The sequence below is a fragment of the Canis lupus genome, chromosome 15 (assembly GCF_048164855.1).
Source record: "Canis lupus baileyi chromosome 15, mCanLup2.hap1, whole genome shotgun sequence".
NCBI lineage: Eukaryota > Metazoa > Chordata > Mammalia > Carnivora > Canidae > Canis > Canis lupus.
Genome location: NC_132852.1, coordinates 44875937 through 44899531, shown reverse-complemented (window position 1 = coordinate 44899531; position 23595 = coordinate 44875937). Strand labels below are relative to the sequence as shown.

The window sequence follows — 23595 nt, the reverse complement described above, 5'->3', positions numbered from 1 at the left end:
ATGAGTGTCCTCTTCAGTGCTCCTTTGGCTGTGTCCCACAAATTTTGATTTGTTCCATTTTCATTAAAGAATTTCCTTGAGACTTCCTTTTTACCTGTGGATTATTTACAAGTGTGTTTTTTAGTTTCCAAGTATTTGGAGATTTTCTTTTTATCTGTTATTTTTGTTTGATTTCATTGTGGTTAAGAATACACTCTATTATTTCACTTCTTTTAATTTTGTTGAGGTTTGTTTTATGCCTCAGGCTAAGGTCTATAGTGGCTTATGTTTCTCGTGGACACTTGAAAGGAATGTGTATTTTGCTGTTATTGGATGGAATGTTGATTAGGTCTTGATTGATGGTGTTACTGGGTTCTAAGTCCTTTAGGCTCCATCTAGTTATGCCATTTGTTGAAAGATGGATGTTGAGTCTCCTGCTGCCATTATGAATTTGTCTGTTTCTCCTTTTAAGTTCTATCAGTTTTTGCTTCACATATTTTCAGCTGTTGTTTGTTGCATACATATGTGGAATTGCTATGTCTTCTTGATGGAGTGAGCCTTTTATCATTGCATAATGTCTTTCTATGTCTCTATTAATTCTATTTTCTCTAAAGTCCACTAATGTCTGATATTAATATAGCCACTCACTATTTTCCTTTTTTTTATTTTAAAATATGTTTATTATGTACTTTACATTGAGCACTTCAGAAAAGAAAATAATTACAATGATTTTAGAATGCAATTCCTGGATTCAATAAATGTCCTCTATAATTATATCCAATCAATATCTAGAGTTGTATGTAGACCCTACGTTAGCTAACAAATAAGTAAAATAACTATGTTAATCTCAGGGATGAGAGACACACATGATCACTTAAGTCACTCTGCCACCATGTTTTTTTTAAAAACATGATTCACTTTTGTTTCAAGTACATATACAGCCATTGCAAGAGTTACATTAGACCACTGATGTTAACACCTTAAAACTATGTATGATCTTTGCTGCCTTAAAAGAAAATTTAGTTATTGCAAAGAAATTCAACAAAGTTTCAGGACCTTTGATCACAACCTTCGGTGCTTGTTGTACTACTCTGGTGAACATAAAGGTTCAAGTAAGGCCAACAAAGAAGAATATTTCCTCTTTTCAGTGAAGACATAATGCAAGGACTAGGTGAACTAGCATCCTACAAACTAGCCATCAAGAGGTTACCAATTAAAGGATGTGAGTACATTTAAAAGCCTTGGCCAGTGTTACAAAAACAAAACATTTAGATTATTTACGAATATAAGCATAATTGGTGCTTTATCTTCTATAAATAATCATTTTTGAAATGCTAAAGGTGAGTTCCAACTGCGCTCTTTCCTCATGTGAGAAGAGGTGGGGACACACGGGATGACCTACTGATTTACCTTCTCAAAGTATTCTTTGGAAGCAGTTGTATGTGGCTTGATTGTAGGAGAATCCGGGGTCCAGTTTGCTGGGCAGACTTCTCCATGGGTTTCCACAAACTGGAATGCCTTCACCAAGCAGAGGGTCTCTTCCACACTTCGGCCCACAGGGAGATCATTGACACTCAAATGCTTGATGACTCCATTGGGGTCAATGATGAAGAGACCTCTTAGAGCAATACCGGGGCCTTCTAACAGCATGCCATAGTCTCGAGGAATCTGTTTAGTCAGATCTGACAGGAGTGCAATGTTCATGTGGCCCAAACTGCCATTCTTCTGCGGTGTGTTGATCCAGGCGAGATGGGTGAAGTGGGAATCCACTGACACTGCAACAACATCACAGTTCACGTCGTGAAATTCTTTGGCTTTGTCACTGAAAGCAACAATTTCTGTAGGACACACAAAGGTGAAGTCCAATGGATAGAAGAAAAGCACCAAATATCTCCCCTTAAAGTCATCGAGGGTTAGGTCTTTAAACTCTCCGTTGACAATGGCAGTGCCCTTAAAGTAGGGCGCGTGCTGGGTGACGGCAGGAGCGTGGTAGGAGGAACTGGTGCTAAAAGCAAATTTTGCTTGACTAGAACCAGACCACAATACATTTGTCAGGCATGTTCTTCTGGAAGCAGCAGGTCTAAGGGCTGCAGAGGCAGAGATGCCCCATGGAATAGCACTCACATGTCGGGCAATCGAAGCCCAGAGTAACCTTCCCACCGCGGCTGTCATCTTCAGTGCGTGTGGGATTCGCGGGACTGGCCCTATTTTCCTTTTTTTTTTTTTTTTTAAAAAGGTTTATTTATTTGGGGGGCAGCAAGGGGGTACAGAATGGGGAGAGAAAGAATCTCAAGCAGACTCTGTGCTGACTGTGGAGCCCAACACAGAGCTCCCTAGGACCCTGAGATCATGACCTGAGCCAAAATCCAGAGTTGGACGCTTAATGGACTAAGCCACCCAGGAGCCCTGCCACTTTTGATTTCTTCTGATTAATGCTTGCATAGTATTTCTTTTCCCATCTTTTACTTTCAGTTTGTCTATATATTGATATTTGAAGTGAGATTTTTGCAGGCAGCATAAGGTTGGATCATGTTTTCTTTTCTTTTCTTTTCTTTTCTTTTCTTTTTTTTTTTTTGAGGGGGTCATGTTTTCTTAGTCCCCTCTGCCAAGTACCTTTTCCCCCTGCTTCTTTAAAAAATAATTAATTTTTCTATATTTGTATATGGTGTGAAATGATCACCACAGTAAATCTAGTTAACATCTGTCATCATACAGTCACAAAATTTGTTTTCCTGTGATGAGGACTTTTAAGATCTACTTTCTTAGCAGTTTTCAAATATTCAATACGTTATTATTAAATACAGTTACTATGTTGTGTATCATATTCCCAGATCTTCATTATTTTCTAATTGGAAGTTTATGCCTTTTGACCTCTTTGCACATTTGAAATGGCTGTTGCCTTCTGTTTTAAAAATAGGAAAACTGAAGTTCAGATATTAAACAATTTGGCTTAATAATCAAAAGGGACCTTATCCCAGGATCTTTGATCCAAATTTCATATGTATACAATGTATAATATAATGTACTTTTATTATATTTACTAAGTGCTATGTATCTTAAAGGGAGGGAAAAACACTATATGCTGAAATAAATAAAGACCAAATTTATAGAAGTTATTTATAGGATATATTGGATTAGGTTTCCAAAGATTAGAGTCTACTTGATGGGATGGGGGAGAGTACTCCAGGTGTTTCTAGGAAACAGAGTAAGAGAAATGAAGTGTATTGACTGATGGGAATAGTACATCACCAGGGAATGAAGCTAGGGAGAAGAGTGGAGCTAAAATTCTTATTTGGAAGTAAAAAAATAATTCCATCTAGAGCTTTACAGTCCTAACAAGTAGATCTTGTTTTTTTTTTTTTTTTTTAAGGTTTTATTTATTTATTCATGAGAGACACACACAGAGAGAAGCAGAGACACAGGGAGAGAGAGAGGCAGGCTCCATGCAAGGAGCCCAATGTGGGACTCGATCTTGGGACTCCTCAAGATCACGCTCTGGGCCAAAGGCAAGCGCTCAACCACTGAGCCAGCCAGGCATCCCTAGATCTTGGTTTCATATGAGTGATCAGGTTGTTAATTTTTCTTGGTCCCACAACCGTGGTGTTTAATATTTATTATCTTGCCCTTTCTGAGTGACTTGTTTCCTGCCCACATGCTGTGAGGTCCTGGGAAGTGGAGACCAAGACTCGTTCACAATGTTCTATGTTATGGCACCACAAATGGCACCTTTAGGAGGGAGCACAGGTGTGGAAGGGTGGGTGCCTGCAGGTTACCCAGGGTGGCGAGTCCTTGTGTCTGCTGAAGGTTTGTGCATCAATAGCTGGAAGCAGGTCAGAATTAGCTACCATTCACATGTCAAATGAAATTATGAGTTAAAGAAGGATAATGTCAATCAAGAGAAACTTGAAGCACCACAACATTGCAGAGATTAATGACTCAGGGTAATGGTGCCAAGAGTCTCCCAGAGGTACATCTTTAGTAAAACCACTCAGATAAGTTTGAATAGTCCCAGCCAGGACAACACCCCATCCTATGGTCAAAGCAATGGGAGTTCAAGGGGGAATTAATGTCCTCATCTATAATCTGATGCGAGAAAGGTCTCTGAGTCCAGAGAAGAGCTGCTGCTTGCTTGAAGCTGTTCAATGATGTCGCTTTGCTGAACTTCTCCTGGCTCTTAACTTAGAGATGAGGGTGGTCTGTGGGATGTGGTGGGGAGGTCATGAGTCAGCTTCTCTGAGGGGAAAACCATGTGTCCCCAAATACTTAATTCCTTTGTCAGCTTAAAGAGTCACTTTTTTTTTTTTTGCTTTGTTTTGTTTTGTTTTTTTGTCTCAGACCACAAAATGTTGTGGATATTATGCTTCCTGAGTGTAGCTATGCAGTAAACATAGAAATAGAATTTAAATAAAACCATGGATTCATAACAGACCATTAGGACTGTAACATGAGAAGTAGGCCACCTCTGGAGATGTATACTGAAGAGTATCTTCCATTCTTAGAAGCTTTCTGAGGCACCCCTGAAAGATGGCAATTTAGTCTCAACCTGAATCTTCTGTTCCAGGGAGTTCCACCCTTGCTGGCTATCTCAGAAACTATGGCTGAAGTTGCCACAAGTTCACAGGGATCAAGTTTACCTCAATAGAGGAAAGGACTTGCTAACTTTCCTTAAGGGAAACTGAGAATGGCTGAGGCTAAGGAATGATGTTGATATCATGGAATATTATGGAATTAAAAGATGTCTCGTACAAGTGGTCTCTCATAGCCATGTTCAAGCATGGCATGGGGGAGGCAGCCATGGGCTCATGACCAAAGCAATAAGGAATAACACTGAACTTGGAAAATAAAGGTGAAAGTAAGAATGGTGGGCAGATAAGAAAAGATAAGAAGACAATTGTAAAAATCAGAGTGTGGGCAAAGCAGAGCACCCAAGCCAGCTGGCATTTGGGAGACAGGGGATGTGCTAATACTGCCTCACCTCCCACTCTGCGGTGCCTCTGATCCACTGGGACGTTTCTCCTGGCCTAATTATGCTGCTGTGTCACCAGGAGCTTAAGGTAAGAAAGAAAACTTACCCTTTTAGGCAAGCATCTGGCAGATGGAAAAGAGATTCATTACTCCCAGAAATACCTGATCTTACTTCTGTCGACCTAATGAAAGTGAATTGTTTTCTCCTGGAAATGTAATCATGGTGGCTATTCCATCACACTTTTATACTTCCACTTTCTCCCTAAAGGATTTTTTTTTTCTCTTACTCGGAGATGTTGCAGGATCCATTAATTTGATATGATGCAGGTTGTTATAAATAATATTTCTTTCTGCAAATAAGTAGGTAGAAAATGTTAAATTTGATATATTGGGTTTAGAAAAACCATTTTCTGCCTTCTCTAGCTAATTGGACATTATAACATGTTAATTACAAGTGTACCTATAATGCCAAGGGATTAAAAAAAATGCAATGACTTTAGAAAGAAAATTCAGAATCTGTTTGGGCTTGTTTTCTCCTCCCTGTGGAATTTCTGTGATATCTCCTTTCCAAGGTGATTAAGAACTCCTCCGAGGTGTCCATTTAGGTACATAATGGAGCTACAGATAAGGAACATAAGGGATTAGGGTTTTAGCCTTATTTTCATCTCTTTGACACATAACCAGCTGGAGGAAATAGGATTATCTGTGTTCTTATTTTTTCCCTATATACTCTATATACGTTCTCATTATGTTTACACATCATCAGGGAATGGTAAATTCCTTAAGCAGTTGTCCAGCACAGGGTTTGCATGGTGCTGCCGGAACAGCAGCACCCTAACATCCTCATTTCTAAGATCGCGAAGCTTCAGTTCTCCTCTCAAAGTGAGCACAGAAAGGCTCAGAGCTAGAGAAGCAGCGAGGGTGGGAGGGGAGGAGGCAGTATTTATGGGCTGGCATGGCCATAAATGAGGCCATGAGGAGGCAATGAGGAGGCTCGGTGTGACCTCACTGTAGTCCTCCACCCTTACTTAGTGGCCGCTGTGCCGCCAAACAGGAGACAGAGCACAGACACATCTTACTTTTCTTAGGTCAGTGAGCAAAGGTTTACCCAGCTCCTGCCAGGCAGGGCACGGTGCTCGATCTGGTGCAGAACCAGAAACACACCAACAGAACCCTCACTGATGTGCGCAGGAGCAACAGTAGGTCGTGAATAGGCCTCAGGCAGGATAAGGGAGCCCGCACCCAGGGCATCCCCAACATGGGAGGCAGGCACCCTGCTTGAGCAGATAGGACACAGGTCTGAGAACCAGGGCTTCTCCTGCTGCTGCCCTGGGAGTGGTTTTCTCCATTGATGGTCATGACGAACCATTGGGCAACTTTGCCTACGGTCAGCTCTCCTTGTAAGCTGCCATTCTCCCTTTCCAGTGTTTCCTCCTTTTCCTAAGAAAGGAAGGAAGGAAGACACCTACAGAGGGAGATGACAGGTGTCGGTCAGCAGTTCTCTGTAAATCACGATTGTGAAAGCCCAGCCTTTTCACGACCTGGTTAATGAACTCCAGTGGGCTCACGTTCAGTCCTGGAGTTCCTTCCCATTTCTTTCATTTCAAAAAGAGAGAGGTTAATTTCTCGCTTTTTAAAAATTAATAGCAGTTAATTGGATCTATGATAAAGGCAAAACAGAGTTATGATGAATTTTTTTAAAAGATTTGTTTGTTTATTTATTTATTTATGATAGAGAGAGAGAGAGAGAGAGGCAGAGACACAGGCAGAGGGAGAAGCAGGCTCCATGCCAGGACCCTGATGGGAGACTTGATGCCGGGACTCCAGGATCACACTCTGGGCCAAAGGCAAGCGCCAAACCGCTGAGCCACCCAGGGATCCCTGTTATGATGAATTGTTGACATGGATCTCTTTTGGGGAAAATGTACAGAAGAACTAAGGCAATGATGTGTGGTTTTTTTTTAATCCTACTTTTTATAATGGGCTCTCATTTCACAAAATTTACATATGACCAGCAAACTGTGACCAGAGAATGTATTGCCAAAACAACCAAGAGGCTTAATATAGAATCCAGTTAATTTAGTGGTAAACATCGGGGGAGTCAGGCATGATACTTTCTGATGGCAGTCGAGGCTGTGGTGGAAATAATGTTGGATTAAGTGTTAAGAGATCTGGCCTCTAATCTGGCATCTGATAAAACTGTGTGTCCCTGGTGGAGGCATTCTTTTTCTCTGGAATATCTGTGGAAAGAGTGTAATGCCCATCATTCTAGTTATCCATCACTGCTTAAAATATCACCTCCCAGCTTCCATGGCATCCTTTGGCTATAAGTGAGTCTACTGGTTTCAGCTGAGTCACAAACCTGCTCCGGTTCACATGGAGAAGTGGCTCCAGCTCTACCTGTAGGAGCAGCCAGGTCCTCCAAGAGCATTTAGAACAGGAGACACCCTTTCAGTCATTCAGAGAAAACACATGCTTTCCACCTAAGCTACCATTTTTAATGCTTAATCATTGCCTCAGAATATGAAATAAACATCCTTTTTGTAGGATGGATAAACATCCTTTTTGTAATTTTTCATAACTTGCACCTGTCAAACATCTTTTTGGGTATAACTTCTTGCAGACTTCTCTCTCTCTCTCTCTCTCTCTCTCTATATATATATATATATATATATATATATAATTAATATATGCATTTATATTTATTTTTATTGTACTTATATATTTAATTCATTTTAAAATTTTTATTTATTTTCCCCAGCTTTATTAAAATATAATTGGCTCATAACATCGTGTGAGGTCACGGTATACAATGTGTTGATGTGATACATTTATGATTGCAAAATGATTATCACCATAGTATGTAGCTAATTCCTTCATCATGTCACATAATTACCATTTCTTTTTTGTGCTGAGAACATTTAAAATCTACTCTCTTGGCAACTTAAGATTGTCTGATACAGTGTTATCAGCTAGCATCACTATGCTGGCCATTAGACTTCCCGAATTTATTAATCTTGGAAGTGGAAGTTTATATATATTTTTGATGTTTGTTTAAAATCCAGCCAAGACCATATTATTAAGGATAAAGCTTTTATAATCTTAAAAACTAGGTTTGATAGGTAAGTTATCAGATATATGAGATATCTATGCTTTCAGCTGGCCTGCACAGTTGCCTAAGGACCGTTGTGATTGAATTAAATCCTAGGTAGTGTCTACCGGCTTCCAAACCCATGAGGGCTTCTCTCCTGGGAAATCATTGTGATTTGCCTACTAAGTGAGAAACAGAATTATTTAAGAATCCCTTTGGCCTTACAGTGGAGATATCTCAATGGCAGATGAAGACACCTGGGTGCTTGGGTTCGCTGTGGGCTCTCACTGGCATCCTGGGAAGCTCTTGGCAGCTGTTCTAGTCAACAGAATTTCCATCCTCAGCTGTACCTCCTTCAAGGGAGGCTCCATCATGTAGTGGTTGAGAGAGAGTTCAGCCTTTGGTATCAGACAGCCCAGATTCTAAATCTTATCCCGACCCCCCATGTGTCCTTACATTTCCTTATCTGTATTATCTGTAGAGGGTCACAGTGACAGAAGCCAGTTATAGATTCACATGAGGGTAAGTGGTAGTGTGAAGCACTTAGCTCCATGCCAGGCATGAAGAACTATTTGGTGGCTGCTAATGTTATTAGTTTTATTTCATTATCACTGTTATCCTTATGTACATCGGCATTTGATATTATTTCAGTAGGTTTTCCCTGCTCTCAGAATTCCTGATAGCTGGGTGAGCCAGTGTTTCTCTTGGATATCATCTGTAAGGAATAGCTCGTAACAGAGGCGTTGAGAAGATTCCCACTGCTGCTATCTGTAAACTCAGAAGCTTCCTCATGGAGCTGCTCTGTTGCTGTGCATGTCTGTGTCTTAAAAGGATTGTGGTAGAATGGAAAGTGCTGGCCACCACATCACTGCTCAGACTAGAGTGGAGGCACTGCCCGAGGCTCTCCGATCATCCCCAAGTTCCTTTCCCTGAGAATTTCCATCTGTTGGTAACATACTTTTGAGATGTAGCACTGGGGAAGCACATTTCTCATATTTTATTCTGAAATAAGATTACAGGGCATATGATGAAGCAGAAGACTCGTATGTAACCTTTGGGTATGTGTGCCAACACCGGTTTAGAGCAGTTCAAGGAAGTACAATATACACAGCTGCCCTGTCTGGATTTGAAGCCAACAACACACTTTCCAATCACCTTCACTTCCTGAGTTCAAAACAGAGCCAATTTCATCTGCCTTTTCCCCAGTGGCATGATTTCCAGAATTCTCCTCACTCTGGTTTTCTAATTAGTCTTTACTGCAGAATGGGTCTGAGCAAAATAGAGTACATGACCTTTTCTCAATATCTGGGAATGATGTATCAATGACTGCATGCTAAGGTAGCATCAACTGGTGAGTAACGTTACCACATTCTGAACTTACTGCAAAAATGTGGAGGTCTTAGTTGATGGTAACTGTTTTCAAGCTACGTATCCTCTGTTGTGTCTTGCAATTGAGTTTTTGAACTTAATGCAAGCCTTTCTAATGAGTACGGTGCTATTTTTTTTTTTTTTTTTTGGCATATGACTTTTAACTGGTCCTCATTCCATAAACAACAACATCGCCCTTCTGGCCATGCACACCACTTTGTGCTGAACTTCTACTGAATCTACAAAGCTAAATAACCCCTCAGAGTAATTCCAGTGCTTGGAATATTCCAGGACAACGCTTTACACACACACAAAATAAGTAAAAGTGTACTTCCAGATAGCCTCCATATGAACCCTTGTGCAAAAAGTAAGGCATTATTCATGTAAAAGAATTCACTTTAGGAAAAAAAAAAACCCTTCATCTTGACCTTTTGTCAGATAGCAAATTGGTGAATGAGTATGTTTGGACGGATTTAAGAACGTTACATTAGCGACATGACTTTCATGGTTATTTCCCTCTAATTCACTGAGAGCCTTTCTCTCATTTACACTCTCATGAGTCACCACCTTACAGCCAGCAAACTGCCAGGCCCTGAGCAGGGCAAACCCCACCTCTCCGGCATCTGCCTCATTGTTTCCTTAGCTTGACAGTGGCCACAGTGTTTCTTCCTATTTCTTAAACACAGCACTGGTGTCCTCCCGCCCTTGCACTTGGGATGCCCCTGTCAGTGGTGTTAATCCTCCCCGGGCTTTGTCGGGACTTGTTCTCAGAATTCTGATCCAGCATCAAGTACCAGCCCTTGCTCGGGGCTTCCCCTCAGCTCCTGCCTTACCTCCCCGCCCATTTAGACCATGTCCCATTTATTCACAATTCCAAGCCAGAACCCCGACTCGCTTTCTTTGTAGAACTTTTCACTGAGATGCCCATAAGGTCTTGTTTATTAACCCAGGCCATGCCTGTTGGTGCCTGCTTTCCTGGTGTAATTATTAATTACTCTCAAAAACGTTCTGGTCTAGATATTACATTAGGTACAGGTCATGTTTATCACTTCTAGAAGTGATACTTCCTTATTTTTCCATATTATTCTTAGGTGTCTCTTCACTGGACTATACAAACAGGGGACTCTGTACTAGGCAGTTATCTAGGCATTGGGGAGACAAAAGTCAATAAAAAAGTCATAAGAACTCCATAAATATTTCTTGTTAGGACCAATTAAATGAATTTTAGACTTTTATATGATCTGTGCACAGACACATAAATGGACTTAAGTGAAAATTTTGGTTCAGGTTTCATATCATAGTTATTCGGACTTATAGTTCAAATAATATATAAATAGGGATAAACTCCCCTTCATTTAAAGGAATGGGATTGCAAAGTAATTGTCAGAAAGTTTATTGAAAAAGAACTTTATTTGGAAAGGTATCTCCTACTCCACTGCATGAAGCTCCCTGGAGAGGTGGTGGCCTATCTATTAGCAGCTGGAGTCCTCTCTGTACCTTTGTTAATTGTTTCTTTTCAATATCTGGCCTTGGTATATGACAAGTTATTCTAGACAACCCGGGCAACATTCTAGCAAATAGCAATAATACCCACTTTGTGTCCTTTTATCAAATAAAGTATATGAGCTACATCACAATCAAGAAAATCTGTCTCAATGAAAAGATAAACATTAACACTGAATAAAAATGTCTCCAGTTTTTTTTTCAAAAATTATGCCAGGATCCTTCAGGCATTTCCCACTTTGTTTTTGATCTGGGGGGACCTTCAGTCACTTGAGAATAGAAGTCTACGTTGGGGGCAGCCCCGGTGGTGCATCGGTTTAGTGCCGCCTGCAGCCTGGGGTGTGATCCTGGAGACCCGGGATCGAGTCCCACATCGGGCTTCCTGCATGGGGTCTGCTTCTCCCTCTGCCTGTGTCTCTGCCTCTCTCTCGCTCTCTCTGAATGAATAAATAAAAAAATCTTAAAAAAAAAAAAAAAGAAGTCTACATTGGCTCACGATCTGGCATGATAAAGGTGGAGGACACTGTTGTTAATATGTGCACTGCAATTTATATTCTTTATATTAATAAACAGAGCAGGCAAGAGAAGGGTGGCACATGTTTATTATTTAGAGATGGGAGTTTGTTCAGCCACAGAGGATAGTAAATACGGGTGCCAGGCTAGCCTTCGTAAGTGGAACCTTTGTGTGAATTAAGAACAGATTCTCCTCTGAGAGGGTAAACTGGAAAAAAAAGCTAAAGCTGTTTCAACCCCCATTTGTCCCCTTTGCTTGGAAACTTTGGGCAGCACACCATCTCCATTTTTTCATGTGGAAGCCCTTAGAAACGGACTCGTGTTTAGGTAGCAAAGAATTTTATTTATGGTGGTGCGTAAAACTGATTGAAATTCAGATTTACCCTGGTGACAATTTAAATCTGCATCTAGTCCTTTGTCACCACAGGGATATTTATTCACATCCATGTCCGAGACACTGAGCCAAACATCATCAGTTGGGATGTAGGAGGCTGCAGGAGACCACTGCTTCCACTCTTAGAGTGAGAACAGTTAGGTAAGTTACAAATCATAGGGTTTGATTTTTGTGGGTTTTTTCTATAATCAGATATTTTTAAAAGCAATGTAGGCCTGAAAACAGAGAAAACCTAAGTGAACTGGATCCCAGTAAGAATGGAACTCAATTCCAGTAAAAGACAAGCCCTTCCTGGAAAAAAAGAAGCTGTGGCTACTTTTATCCTTTACACATTTCTCTTTACCTAAGAAATGGTAGGATGTTGTACCCAAACGTCCTTTTTTTGAAAAAAAGTTTGTTTTTATTTGAGAGAGAGAGCACGACCAGGGGGAGGGGCAGCGGGAGAGGGAGAATCAGGCTCCCTGTTCAGCAGGGAACAGGGAGCCTGCTGAACAGGGAGCCTGACGTGGGGCTGGATCCCAGGACCCTGAGATCACGACCAAGCCTAACGCAGACGCTTAACCGACTGAGCCACCCAGGTGCCCCCTAAATGTCTTTTAAACTTTCAGCTGCTATGTGGGGCTGACATGATGGTTCTGAGGAATCCTGAGGATTCCTGGTTGCAGAGTGAATCCATACTCACCCCCATCTCATGAGCCCTTCACTGAGAGCATAGAAGCAGCCCCAAGGACTGAGGAGTGTAGAATAAGTCCCCCAGGGTCCACAGAACCTTTCCCGAGTACATGGCAGGACTCTACTGAAGGCTTTGGGGAGAACAGGACTAAGAGAGATTCCCCCAAGGCAGCACAGGCCTCTGCCAAATGCAAGGCAGCAACAAGTCAAAGCCTGTCCTATTGTAGAAGCAGGGAGCAAAGTCTCCTGAGGCTCAGGAAGCCAGCTGCTGGCTTGTAAATCCTAGAGAGAGCTCTGAATCTTACTGACTTTTCAGATCCTAAGCCTTGCTGAAGGGAAATTCTTGGTCCTGCCCTCAAAGTATTTGAAGTCAGTGGTGAACTAAAACCAATTAAAGCTGCAACAAAGCCCAGACAGCCTGATTATAGATAAGTTTGATCCAGCTTCTAACTCTTTCCAAAGAGCAAATATTATCTATTTACTTCTCAATTATTCTTTTGCGCGACATGTATAGAATGAAATTTTAAGAACTAAAGAGAGAAACAAAGAGGTAAGAAAATATGATCCATTATCAGGAGAAAAAAAATTGTCATACAATCAGACCCAAAAACATAGATTATAAAATTAGCAGGCATGTACTGTAAAATAATCCCAGTAAATGTGTTAGAGGATTTAAAAGGAAAGACGAACAACATGGAGAAACAGACGGAGAATCTCAGCAGAGAAGTGAAAGCCATCCAAAGAAATGATGGAAATTCTAACCGTGAAATACAAGCAGTTTTCATTTGTATATTAGTAACAGAGCTCTAAAGTATATGAAACAAACACTGGCAGAAGTCTGTCTTTGTCGGAGAACAGAGAAATATATAAATCCATAATCAGAGCAAGAGATTTTCAACATCCCTCTCCATAATTGAAAAAACAACTAGGCAAAGTCATAAAGATCCAGGAGACTTGGACATAACTGTCAACCACCTAACCTTCACGAACACCAACACTGTACAAAAAATACAAACATCTTCATAAACATTTACCAACACCAGCTGCATGTGGAGCCATCAGATAAGTCCCAGTTAGTTTTAAAAGAGTGATGTCATAGGAAGTGTATTCTATTCAGACTGTTAGAGGCCAGGAGAATGAGCCCCCAAACACTGTACATGTGGGGTGATTCCCATTGGCTGTCCTTGCTAAACTGCTTCTCTCACAGAGCTAAACCAGGATGTGGCCAAGATGCGACCAGTATACAAGCCCGACATAAAACACGAACTCAGCTCCAAAAAAGCACCAGTAAGCTGCCTGGGTTGCCTGCTAATATCAACCAATCAGAATGAGGCCCTTCCAACCAATCAGGATGAGACCTTTGCATCAGGGAAATACAGATCAAAACCACAATGAGGCACCATCTCACACCAGTAAGAATGGCTAAATTAACAAGTCAGGAAATGACAGATGTTGATGAGGATGCAGAGTAAGGGGAACCCTCATACACTGTTGGTGGGAATGCAAACTGCTCCCCAATATTTGTAGCAGCAATGTCCACAATAGGCAAACTATGGAAAGAGCCCAGGTGTCCACCAACAGATGAATGGATAAGGAAGATGTGATATATATATGTGTATATATATAGGGAAGATGTGATACACACACACACACCTATGTTCCACAATAATATACAATGGAATATTATTCAGCTATCAAAAAGAATGAATTTTTGGATAGAACTAGAGGGTATTATGCTAAGTGAAATAAGTCAGAGAAAGACAGAATAACATATGATTTCACTCATTATGTGGAATTAAAAAAAAGAGAGGACCATGGGGAAGGGAAGGAAAAATAAGATAAGATGAAATCAGAGAGGGAGGCAAACCAGAAAAGACTCTTAACTCTAGAGAACAAACTGAAGGTGGCCTGAGGGGAGGCGGGTGGGGGATGGGGTAACTGGGGGATGAGCATGAAGGAGGGTGTGATGGGATGAGCACTGGGTGTTATATGCAATGGATAAATCACTGAATTCTACCCCTGAAACTAATAATACACCATATGTTAACTAAATTGAATTTAAATAAAAATTTTTAAATAAAGAAAAGATGAGACCCTTCCAACCAATCAGGGTGAGGCGCTCCTTTCCTCTTCCCCCATTAGCATACTGGATCAGAGCAGGAACTCTCTCTATATAAGGTAGGGTCTCCTCTGTGTCCAGGGAGGCCAGCCTGACTGCTCTGTGTCAGTGCCATGTCTTCCTTCAGCTCAGCTGTGCCCCTAAGAAAGCCTTGACTGTGCCTTTGATTTTTGGGTTCTGCAACACTCTGACTACAAATGTTAAAAATCATCGATAATATGATATCTGAAAAAGTTCAAATGGGATATTATGCAGCAAAAAAAAAATCCTTGAGTCGGGGGGGTATTACAAAGGAAATTAGAGAATATTTAGAGCCTGAATGTCAACAAAAAACACAATGTATCAAAGTGCCAATGCAGCTGAAGCAGTGCTAAGAAGGAAATGTATGATTCTGTACACCCAGAGAATTGATCTCTTTTTCCTTTTTTGTGCAAACTTCCATGTCCAGAAGCTAGGAAAAGAAGAGCATCAGGAACCCAAAATATGCAGAAGGGGGAAACTAATTAAGGTAAGAGCAGAAGTCAATGAAATAAAGACAGATAATAGAATCAACACCAAAAGTGGACACGCGGAAAAGATTTACAAACTTGAGCTAGATTAATCAACAAAAAAGAGAAAAGAGGTAAGGCACAAGTAATCAATGTGGGAAAAATTTAAAGGACTATCAATCTATTACAGACAATATAGAGATGAAATATTAGGAACAACACATACCAACAGAGTCAACGATAAACGTTGGAACGGGCAAGTTTCTTTGACTAAGACGATCACCAGCAGAGAGAGAAAAATCTGAAAACATAGATATACATCTATATTTAAATTTGAAAATAAGAAAATCTATCGACAAAGTCAGTCTGTCCAAGGCTTCACTAGTGGATTCTAAGACTTACAGAGAAGTGTTACCATTGTTGTACATTGTTCTTCCAGAAAAGGCAGAAGGAGGAAGGGAGTCCCACTATTTTTATGAAGCCAGCACAAGCACGAGGCCAGAAATCTGACCAGGATGTTACTAGAAAAATCACAGACTACAGTTCTCCACAGATATGCTGATATGAGCAAGGGCAGTGGTGGTCTGTGTGTGTGTGTGTGTGTGTGTGTGTGTTGATGAGATTAATTTCTGAAAAGAGGATCTTTCCTGGATATATACGGTAAGATTCTACATTTTGATTTTCTTGACAGTTAAATGGACCTATACCATTGCCAGACTCAGTGAACGATACACTTAAAATGTGTGCATTTTATTATTTCCAAATTATACTTCAATAAAAACAAAGCGAAGCAATTATGGAAAGGATACAGTTTTCAACAATGAGAAATGCTTCATGAACACACGTCACTTGGTAATCCTGTGTGTATTGGTTTATTGACCACCGTCACGTTAGTGGTCACAGTGAATGTATCACTGTGCATTTGTGATGAGATTCCCAAACTCTGCGAGGGTAAGTGGCTTACGACAGGGTTTAGACAGGTAGTGTGTGGCAAAATCAGGACGGGAACTCAGGGGTTTTTTTTGGACTCTTAGTGTTTGCTTTTCTCGAAAGGAATCCTTTGCTGGTGCACTATCCTCACTTATCTCAGGAAACCCTGTCATAGCACCGGCTGCCGAGATCTCTGGAATCTTTGTTTTGTCCTGAACCTCAACATCATTGGCTTATAATTGGAATCACAGCCTTTAACACACAGTTGTAATTTTATAGCATGCATGCATTTGGAATTCTGACTTAATCAAGACTCACCCAATTACCTGAATGAAAATATTTCCTTTGCCTTCATTGTGGGGTTTTGGAGCACCAGCACACAGCCGGATCTGGGGTAGGGGCTTCACTGTGCCCCCATGGAAGCTTGGGTGACATTCGCTGCCCAGCACTGAACTTTCTGTTTCTCCCTCTGCCTCCATCCATCATTAGTCTCAGAGCTTTCCCGCTTGTGGGTAGAGGAGAGATGATTTCTTATTCATCTTGTATCCCAGGCTTATTATAGTGTCTGGCACTTGAGACATACTCACGGAATGACTAAACAAGCAGGGCAGATGCCTTCAGGGAAACTGTCACCTCCTGGTCTGCCATATCACCACACTGGCATTGATATATTGATTAATAATTTGTCTGGAAGTAAAGATCCTTTATGGTGGAGTTGGTGGTATTAGAAGTAATATTTTCATTGTGCTACTAAGTGCGACATTGATCAGCCCACTTGCTTATCTGCCAGGACCCTGTAGGGGCAGAGGTGATGTGGTGTCCTTTGTTGTGCCCCTGCAGAAACTGGAAGGAACATATTGGAGATGTTGCTCAGTTGTTGAATGAACAAACATGTTTTTATGATTATATAATCCATGCACAGTTCCGCAGACACATCCATCTTTTACTTTATTGATTTTTGCGTCTTAATACTTCCCTTGGTTGCTGCAAGGCATTGTCTTTCATTTTGGGGTAAGGTTTCAGGGTTTGCTTTTTACATATGGTAGTTATCTCATCATATAATTATTTTTATTGGTGGTGTGACACAGATATTAGCATTTTTACATATGCATGATCAATTTTCCCAGCACTATTTATTGAATAGCATTTCTTTGGCTTGTAATGTCGTTCATCAATGTTCTGTGTATTAGCAGGCAACTGTGTATACTCCATTCTTTTCAGTTAGCTATGCTGGTGTTGGTATCAATGTTTTAATCACAACTGTTTTATAATGTCTTGATACCTACTAAGGAATTTTTGTTCTATTTCTTCTCTCTCCTTGATCTTTCTCCCTAAATGTTCTTATAAAGCAAATTTACTTTCTGGATTCTGCCCACTGGGAGGATTTCCCTTCACTGTTGTGTTTTACAGACATCCCTGTTTGGGGCTGTAGTACATTTGGCAGGTTTTATGTGTGTTATGCAAACCCATCTGTAAACCAGGGTTACCCTTTCTGTTAGCTTTTCACAGGGAACCCCCACGAGGCCTCAGGTGTTTGTTAAGGGCAAAACAGTACACATAGCAATACGTACAGGTACCAGGTGAGTGTACAACCTCGCTACTTAGGCGGGGAGCTTGTGCCCATTCTGAGATATACCATTTCCAGTGAGTGAATGAATATGACTATCAATCCCCAATCTTATGATTTGGTAGATCAGAAAAAAAAACACAGTTATGACAGACAGTTTGGGTTGCACAATTAATTGGTGCCTCATGGTTAAGCATTAGGTTTCTACCAGGGTCAACAGAAGGCCAGGAACTGCCTACCAAATTGAGGATAGTTGTTGCAGAAAATGTCATGGCTTCATTCCAAGCCCAGGGGACTGTGTGGTGGTTCTTGCATTGGGATTTGTCAGAATCTCTATAAAGTACCTCGTCTATCACCACAGGAAGCACCCCTGCATATGTTGACACCCAGCCCTAAGGGATAAGACAGCTAGAACGACTGCCTGGACCTGACACACACAGAGAGGTCTGGGTGGTAGGCCTTCTTGCTCTTTAGCCTCTGCCCTGAAACCAGCCATCTTCAAGGTTGCTCAATAATTGTATTTAGGAGCATGCCTACAGATCCTATTTGCAGCCTCCAAAATGTACAAAGTCCATGGAGGGTTGTGTCTGTGTCTTTGAAACAGGTGCTACAAAGGGAAACGCCGTCTCTCTCACTTCAGGGGCTGTTCTGACATTCTCAGCTACTGCCTCTGGAAACTTTGTCAGTTAGTAGATCTTCAAACCGTCGTGCGGTGTATCACCCACCTTCTCTCATCCTCGCTGCTTCCTCTTGTCAGATCCAGTGAGTACAGTGCCATCAAGTAGCGTGATACTTGATGAGTTGTCAAGACAGTCAAGTTCCTTCTGGTTTATCTTATGAATAAGCAGGAGAGCTGGCCCAGCCACGAGGTAAGAGCATTGTGGTGTGCTGATGCTCGATCCATGTGAGGCCCTTGTTTCTGGTAGAAATGGAGGGAGTTACATGCCAGGTCGACATCCTGGGTGATGCGGCACTATTGCCTTGCCTCGGTGAAGAGGGTGGACATCGCCCCCTGATTAAGGCTGCAGTGGCCACGTCCCTCCATATGACTCGTCTGGTTTCTCACCATTCAAACAGGAAAGGCAGGAGGGGATGCGTAGTTCTCTTTCCGTGGCAGGCTCTGGTACCACTGATGTTTAAGGCACGTGGTATTGCTTTTGGTTTACGATTTTGGTAAGGGAAAGGCAGTTCCCAGAGCCTTCTGCTGGCTTTCCCTACTCTGATATTCCTCACTTTACAGGTCAGGGAATCTGTGGGGATTCTACCAAAGGGGAGGCATCCTTACTCTCATTGTGTCCATTACTCCACTGGACTCCCTATGATAAAGAGTCAAACTGAGAACAGGTATTGCTGGATCTCCACTAACCCTCCTGGGGGAACATTTGTTAGCTTACCTGATAATCTGTCCAGATAATCTGTCCAGAGCCAGAAGCTAATGGCCTCCAGAGACCTCTCTGTCTTCCTTTCGGCCAGTAAGTATCCACCCTTGTGAAAGGATTTCAAGTCTCATTCATGAGTTTTAGAGATTATTTCCTGTATATTCTGGTGACCACAGATGTGCAGGAGGCCAGGACAGGCACCAGAGAGGGCACACAGCACGCTGGAGCGGGGGCGGCTTCGATGGAGCCTTCCAGTGGGAGCGCATTCCCAGTCTTGCCTCTTGCTGGCCCACCCAAGAGTCCTGACGCTTCAGGGGGGCTCATGCCCTTCCCCGCACCGCCGGTGTCTGCCAGGCCAGCAGGTGCGTCAGACATTTGTGAGCAGAGGTGAAGGAGGAGACAGGTGGATGGACTGGAGCCAAAGGAGAAAGGAAAGACCCAGGAAATGGGGCTGTGTCCAAAACGAAGAACCGAGGGGCAGAAAGGATAGCAGTAGTAAAGACTGGAAGGAGCCAGAATGAGTAGAGTGGGAGGCAAGTTCATTTGTCCATTTTCGAACATGCGTGGAACAAAGGCACAGTATCAAGAGGACAGGATGAAGGAAGATTTTGGAGGTGGTAAAAAGGGATGTGAGAAGCGTTGTTGGGTCTTAGAAGCTCGATTACCTTTAAAACCTTTGAGAGTTGCCAGGAAGGATGGAAGTTGATTTAATTTACTTCCTCTTTGTACTAATACGTATATATAAATACTTACGTGATAGAGTTCTGGTGTGAACCACGCATCATGGCTTCAGTAGCAAGCCACGAGTGCCTGGTGCCACGTCCTCCCGGAGAGACGGGTTCTATCCTGGGGAAGGAGATGCCACCTGGGGGATGGGCACCACAGCAGCACCATGAGCAGGTGACGATCCACAGGGTGCCGGGCCAACAGCCTAACTCTGCAGACATCCCAGGTGTGCACACACCCCATTCTTCCCCTCTCCCCCTTTATTTGCCAAAAACTGAGGGGAACGTCTTCCTTTCCCTCTCTGGGTGGATGCGAGAGGGTGGCGGTGCCGGGCTTGCCCCTCTGTAGAGCCTAGAATTGGCCACCAAGGAGGCAAGGTTGCCTCTTCTCAGACTCAAAGTCCCATCTGTGAAGAGCCAGCCAAGGCTGGGATTCCAGATTATTACAGATAATAGAGGAAAGAAGGGACAAGGGAGCCGGGATACACGGTAAGTCCTAGTGTGACGTGTGGGAAACCTGAGGACAGAAGAAACCAAGGCTTTCTTTGTGCATTCTGATGTCGTGAAATGGGCTGCTTCTAACACTGATGAGTTCTGATATCCTATGGTGACCCCGTCAGGCAGATGGAGAACACAGCCTCCCTGGAGAAGCCAGTGTTTAGCTGTTTACCAGAAAATATCTGACACTGAGTGGTTTGGTGGAGCGAGTTCCGTGAAGGCAGGGCTACTGCCTCTTTGTCATCCTCTTAAGCATCCAGTGCGTCTGAATAGTTGTCCAACAAATACGTTAACAAGGCATCCAGCCCTTGCTGGGATGCTATATTTGGAGGCACAGAGCCCAGATTTTCAGACCAGCCCTGCCACCTTCGCCGTGTGCCCTTGACCAGGCACTTCTTCATTTGGGCCCTCAGCAACCCGGGTATGAAACATTGCTCACAGATGTGAGATCCAGTTCCTCTGAATGCTGGGCCCCAGGTATAGATGCATATTTTTGGCCATAAGTGAGAAATACAAGTGTCTTCATTCATTCATTTGTTCATTCATTCATTCATTCATTCATTTATACACAGTGCTCTTGGAGGTGGGTGGGAGGAGAGAGAGAGAGAATCAGGTGCAGAGCTCAATGCAGGCTCGATCTCACGACCCTGAGACCATGACCTAAGCTGAAATCAAGAATCTAGTGCTCAACTGACTGGGCCACCCAGGTGCCCCTCTTATGATTTTAAGCCTCCCAGGGTAAAGGAAGTGGGACAGCTCATAGAGATTTGCCTGATGAGCTCAAGGCTGAATGCAAAGTGACTGGCAAACCTGCAGCTGAATCCGTGCCCGAGACAGCTGCCTTCATGCTTTGTCAGGGGACTCGCCTGCCAGCCCCTCTGCAGGAAGGCATGGCTGGTGTCACGTTGAGCCTCCCTAATGCTCCCTGACAGCCCTCAGGTGACCGGGATTCTAGTTGGTAAGATTCTTAATATGTTTTGTCCATCTGGGTGGGGTTCTTGTTCCAACTCCTCTACCAGCTCCTGGCTTTCTTGGGTCTGCAGAGTTGTGTCCTCTGGCTATGCACGCCATGGTACCCTCTCCACTTTCAACAAAATCTTAGCTTTGTACCTTCCATTCATCTCAGTCTGCTCCATTCTTTAGGTCCCCACCACTGGCCGCCATTCATCTGACCATCTCATCCACGCCCAAAACATCGCCAGACGCCACTGGCCCTTCTCAACTCCACTGTACCTTCCAGCCTGTTGTCTGCCCCACTGCCTTAGAGACGTCATATCTTCTTCTTCTTCTTCTTTTTTTTTTTTTTGTCTGAAATATTGGAATAGCTTATTAACCTGCCATTTAACCAGCTTCTCTTCCTACTTTTCTAATTCTTACGATATTCTCTCCATTCACAAGGGCAGCAAATAGTTCTATTCCTGGTATCCTTCCCTGCGTTGGCCACATAGACCATCCACATAAATGTCTGTGAAATTAGTCACTAAGAGGAGTGACCCATAGGCTCCGCAGCTGGGAATAAGACTGAAGCCCATGAAACCTGCCTCAGCCAGGGATGTTTTTGTTTTGCTCTCTGGGAGATGCATGCAAACACCTACTTTAGGGAAAGTAGGTATTTTCATAGGCACATATTTCCATAAAGTCATCTCTTAAACACATGTAACATTTAAATATACGTAAGCTCAGTCTTGTGAGGCAGGCAGAGTGTGTATTACTTTTCTAAGGCGTTAGTTGTAAAATGAGAGAAAATGGAGCCCCAGAGGGGGTTGAACGATTGCTAAGGTCACGGAGCTGACACGTGATGGTACTTGGCAAGAAATAGGATCTTTCATGTTGACTGCACTGCCCTTTCTTCATCGTACCTCGCATCTTGTGGCTTGTGGGGGGAGTGACAGGGGTGTCTGCTTGTGGATGCTGATAATGTGTATATCTGACCCCAGCTTCAACAGCTGAATGGGGTAGACTCCTTTAATTTGGGCTTGAGAAAGACAGACACTAACTGGGGTGAAATTAAGTGGTTGAAAATGCATTTTGAGGTAGTTCACTTGGAGACACACTACTGACAGGTAAACAAGATGAATTCGGAGAAACCCCTCTGCCAATGAATAACACATTGCTTTCGGGCAAGTAGGTAAATTCAAGGAGATTGTCTTTCCCAGCTACACTTAAAAAGTTTAGTGCATGAATAATTGAGCAACTTCCTGGCACACTCAGTATTTATTTGTAGGCCTGCTTTGGGCAGAAAAAGAGAGGGAGAAAAAAAGACATTTTGAAAACAAGTTTTGCATTAGCTAGGAGTTTATTTGTTAGCCAGAAGCTTACATAATTACATCTGCAGAGGAACATATTGGTGTGTTTCCTTATTGTCCTGTGCATACTGATGTGAGATACATCAGATGAATCAGAAGGAAGAGGGTAAAAACCTGGATCTCCTATGCCCGTGTGCATGGCTGGAGATTAGAAGAGAACTTCTGGAAACCTGTTCGCACACCAGTTACCATCCTCATTATGGTTTCACGATTCTGTGGTGTTAAGAATCACTTTCTGACCCCTTCTCTCTGGCCGGGCCAATGGCCAGTCCACTGGGGGCCACAGAGCTTTGCAGGAGTGGATGTGCAATAATCATTGAGGAAGGGTCTCGTATCGTAAGGTGCTCACAGCGTTGTTGACTTTATGAAATTTACCTTGGGGCCTGTACGGAGGTTTTTGCCACCTCCAGCAGCGGTAGGAGGTCCCGCCCAGAGAAAACTAGTACTTCCTGATCCTGTTCCTTCTTCGGGTGCTTCTTGGGTCTGACAAAAAGCTAAGGTTGAACCTGTGTGCAGAGGAGAACAGCCACCGGTAATGGTAATGTTGACCCAAAGATGGGATTCTCGGGTTAATGTCAGCCCTGGGGGGTCTGGGACATGGATTCTGTAGAAATGGTGTCTTGTTTAGACCTGGAAGTCTCACCGATCTTGCATTCATTTCTTCTTCACTGAGTTAATGATTTCTGAACCCTTGCTGTGTATGTGATGGCAGTGGTCTAGGTGAGGGAATACAGCAGGGAGAGGAGGAGACAAGCACGTCAACCCACTTGGAGCCCCAAGTGGTGGGGCTCACACTCTGGGGGGAGGTGGACCGTAAACATGGCCAGAAGCGTGTGATGTCCTGTGGCTGGAGATGGATGGAGATTTGCCGTTGAGACAAAGCTCATTTCCCGAGGACTGGGAACATGGATGTGTGGGACCGTGGAGTTCTTTTCTGGGGCAGTGGTTGACTTTAAGCCTCCTGGGACTACAGCCAGCACACTCTCTCCAGTTATTGAAATGTTCATTGAAAAAACGAAACTGGAGCACCCTGGGGGCCTCAGTGGTTGAGAGTCTGCCTTCGGCTCAGGGTGTGATCCCAGGGTCCTAGGATTGAGT

At 42.8% G+C, this 23595-nt stretch overlaps 1 long non-coding RNA gene and 1 pseudogene across 1 annotated transcript; both read right to left on the bottom strand.

Annotated features, from left to right (window-relative positions):
* Positions 1 to 636: 636 nt before the first annotated feature.
* LOC140604421 (thioredoxin-dependent peroxide reductase, mitochondrial pseudogene) lies at positions 637 to 2176 on the bottom strand (annotated as a pseudogene).
* A 9565-nt stretch (positions 2177 to 11741) lies between these two features.
* On the bottom strand, positions 11742 to 13578 carry LOC140604420 (uncharacterized). Its single transcript, XR_012007314.1, has 2 exons — positions 13520 to 13578; positions 11742 to 11934 (listed from the first exon to the last, which is right to left on the bottom strand). It is a non-coding gene; the product is annotated as an uncharacterized lncRNA (long non-coding RNA).
* Positions 13579 to 23595: the final 10017 nt, after the last annotated feature.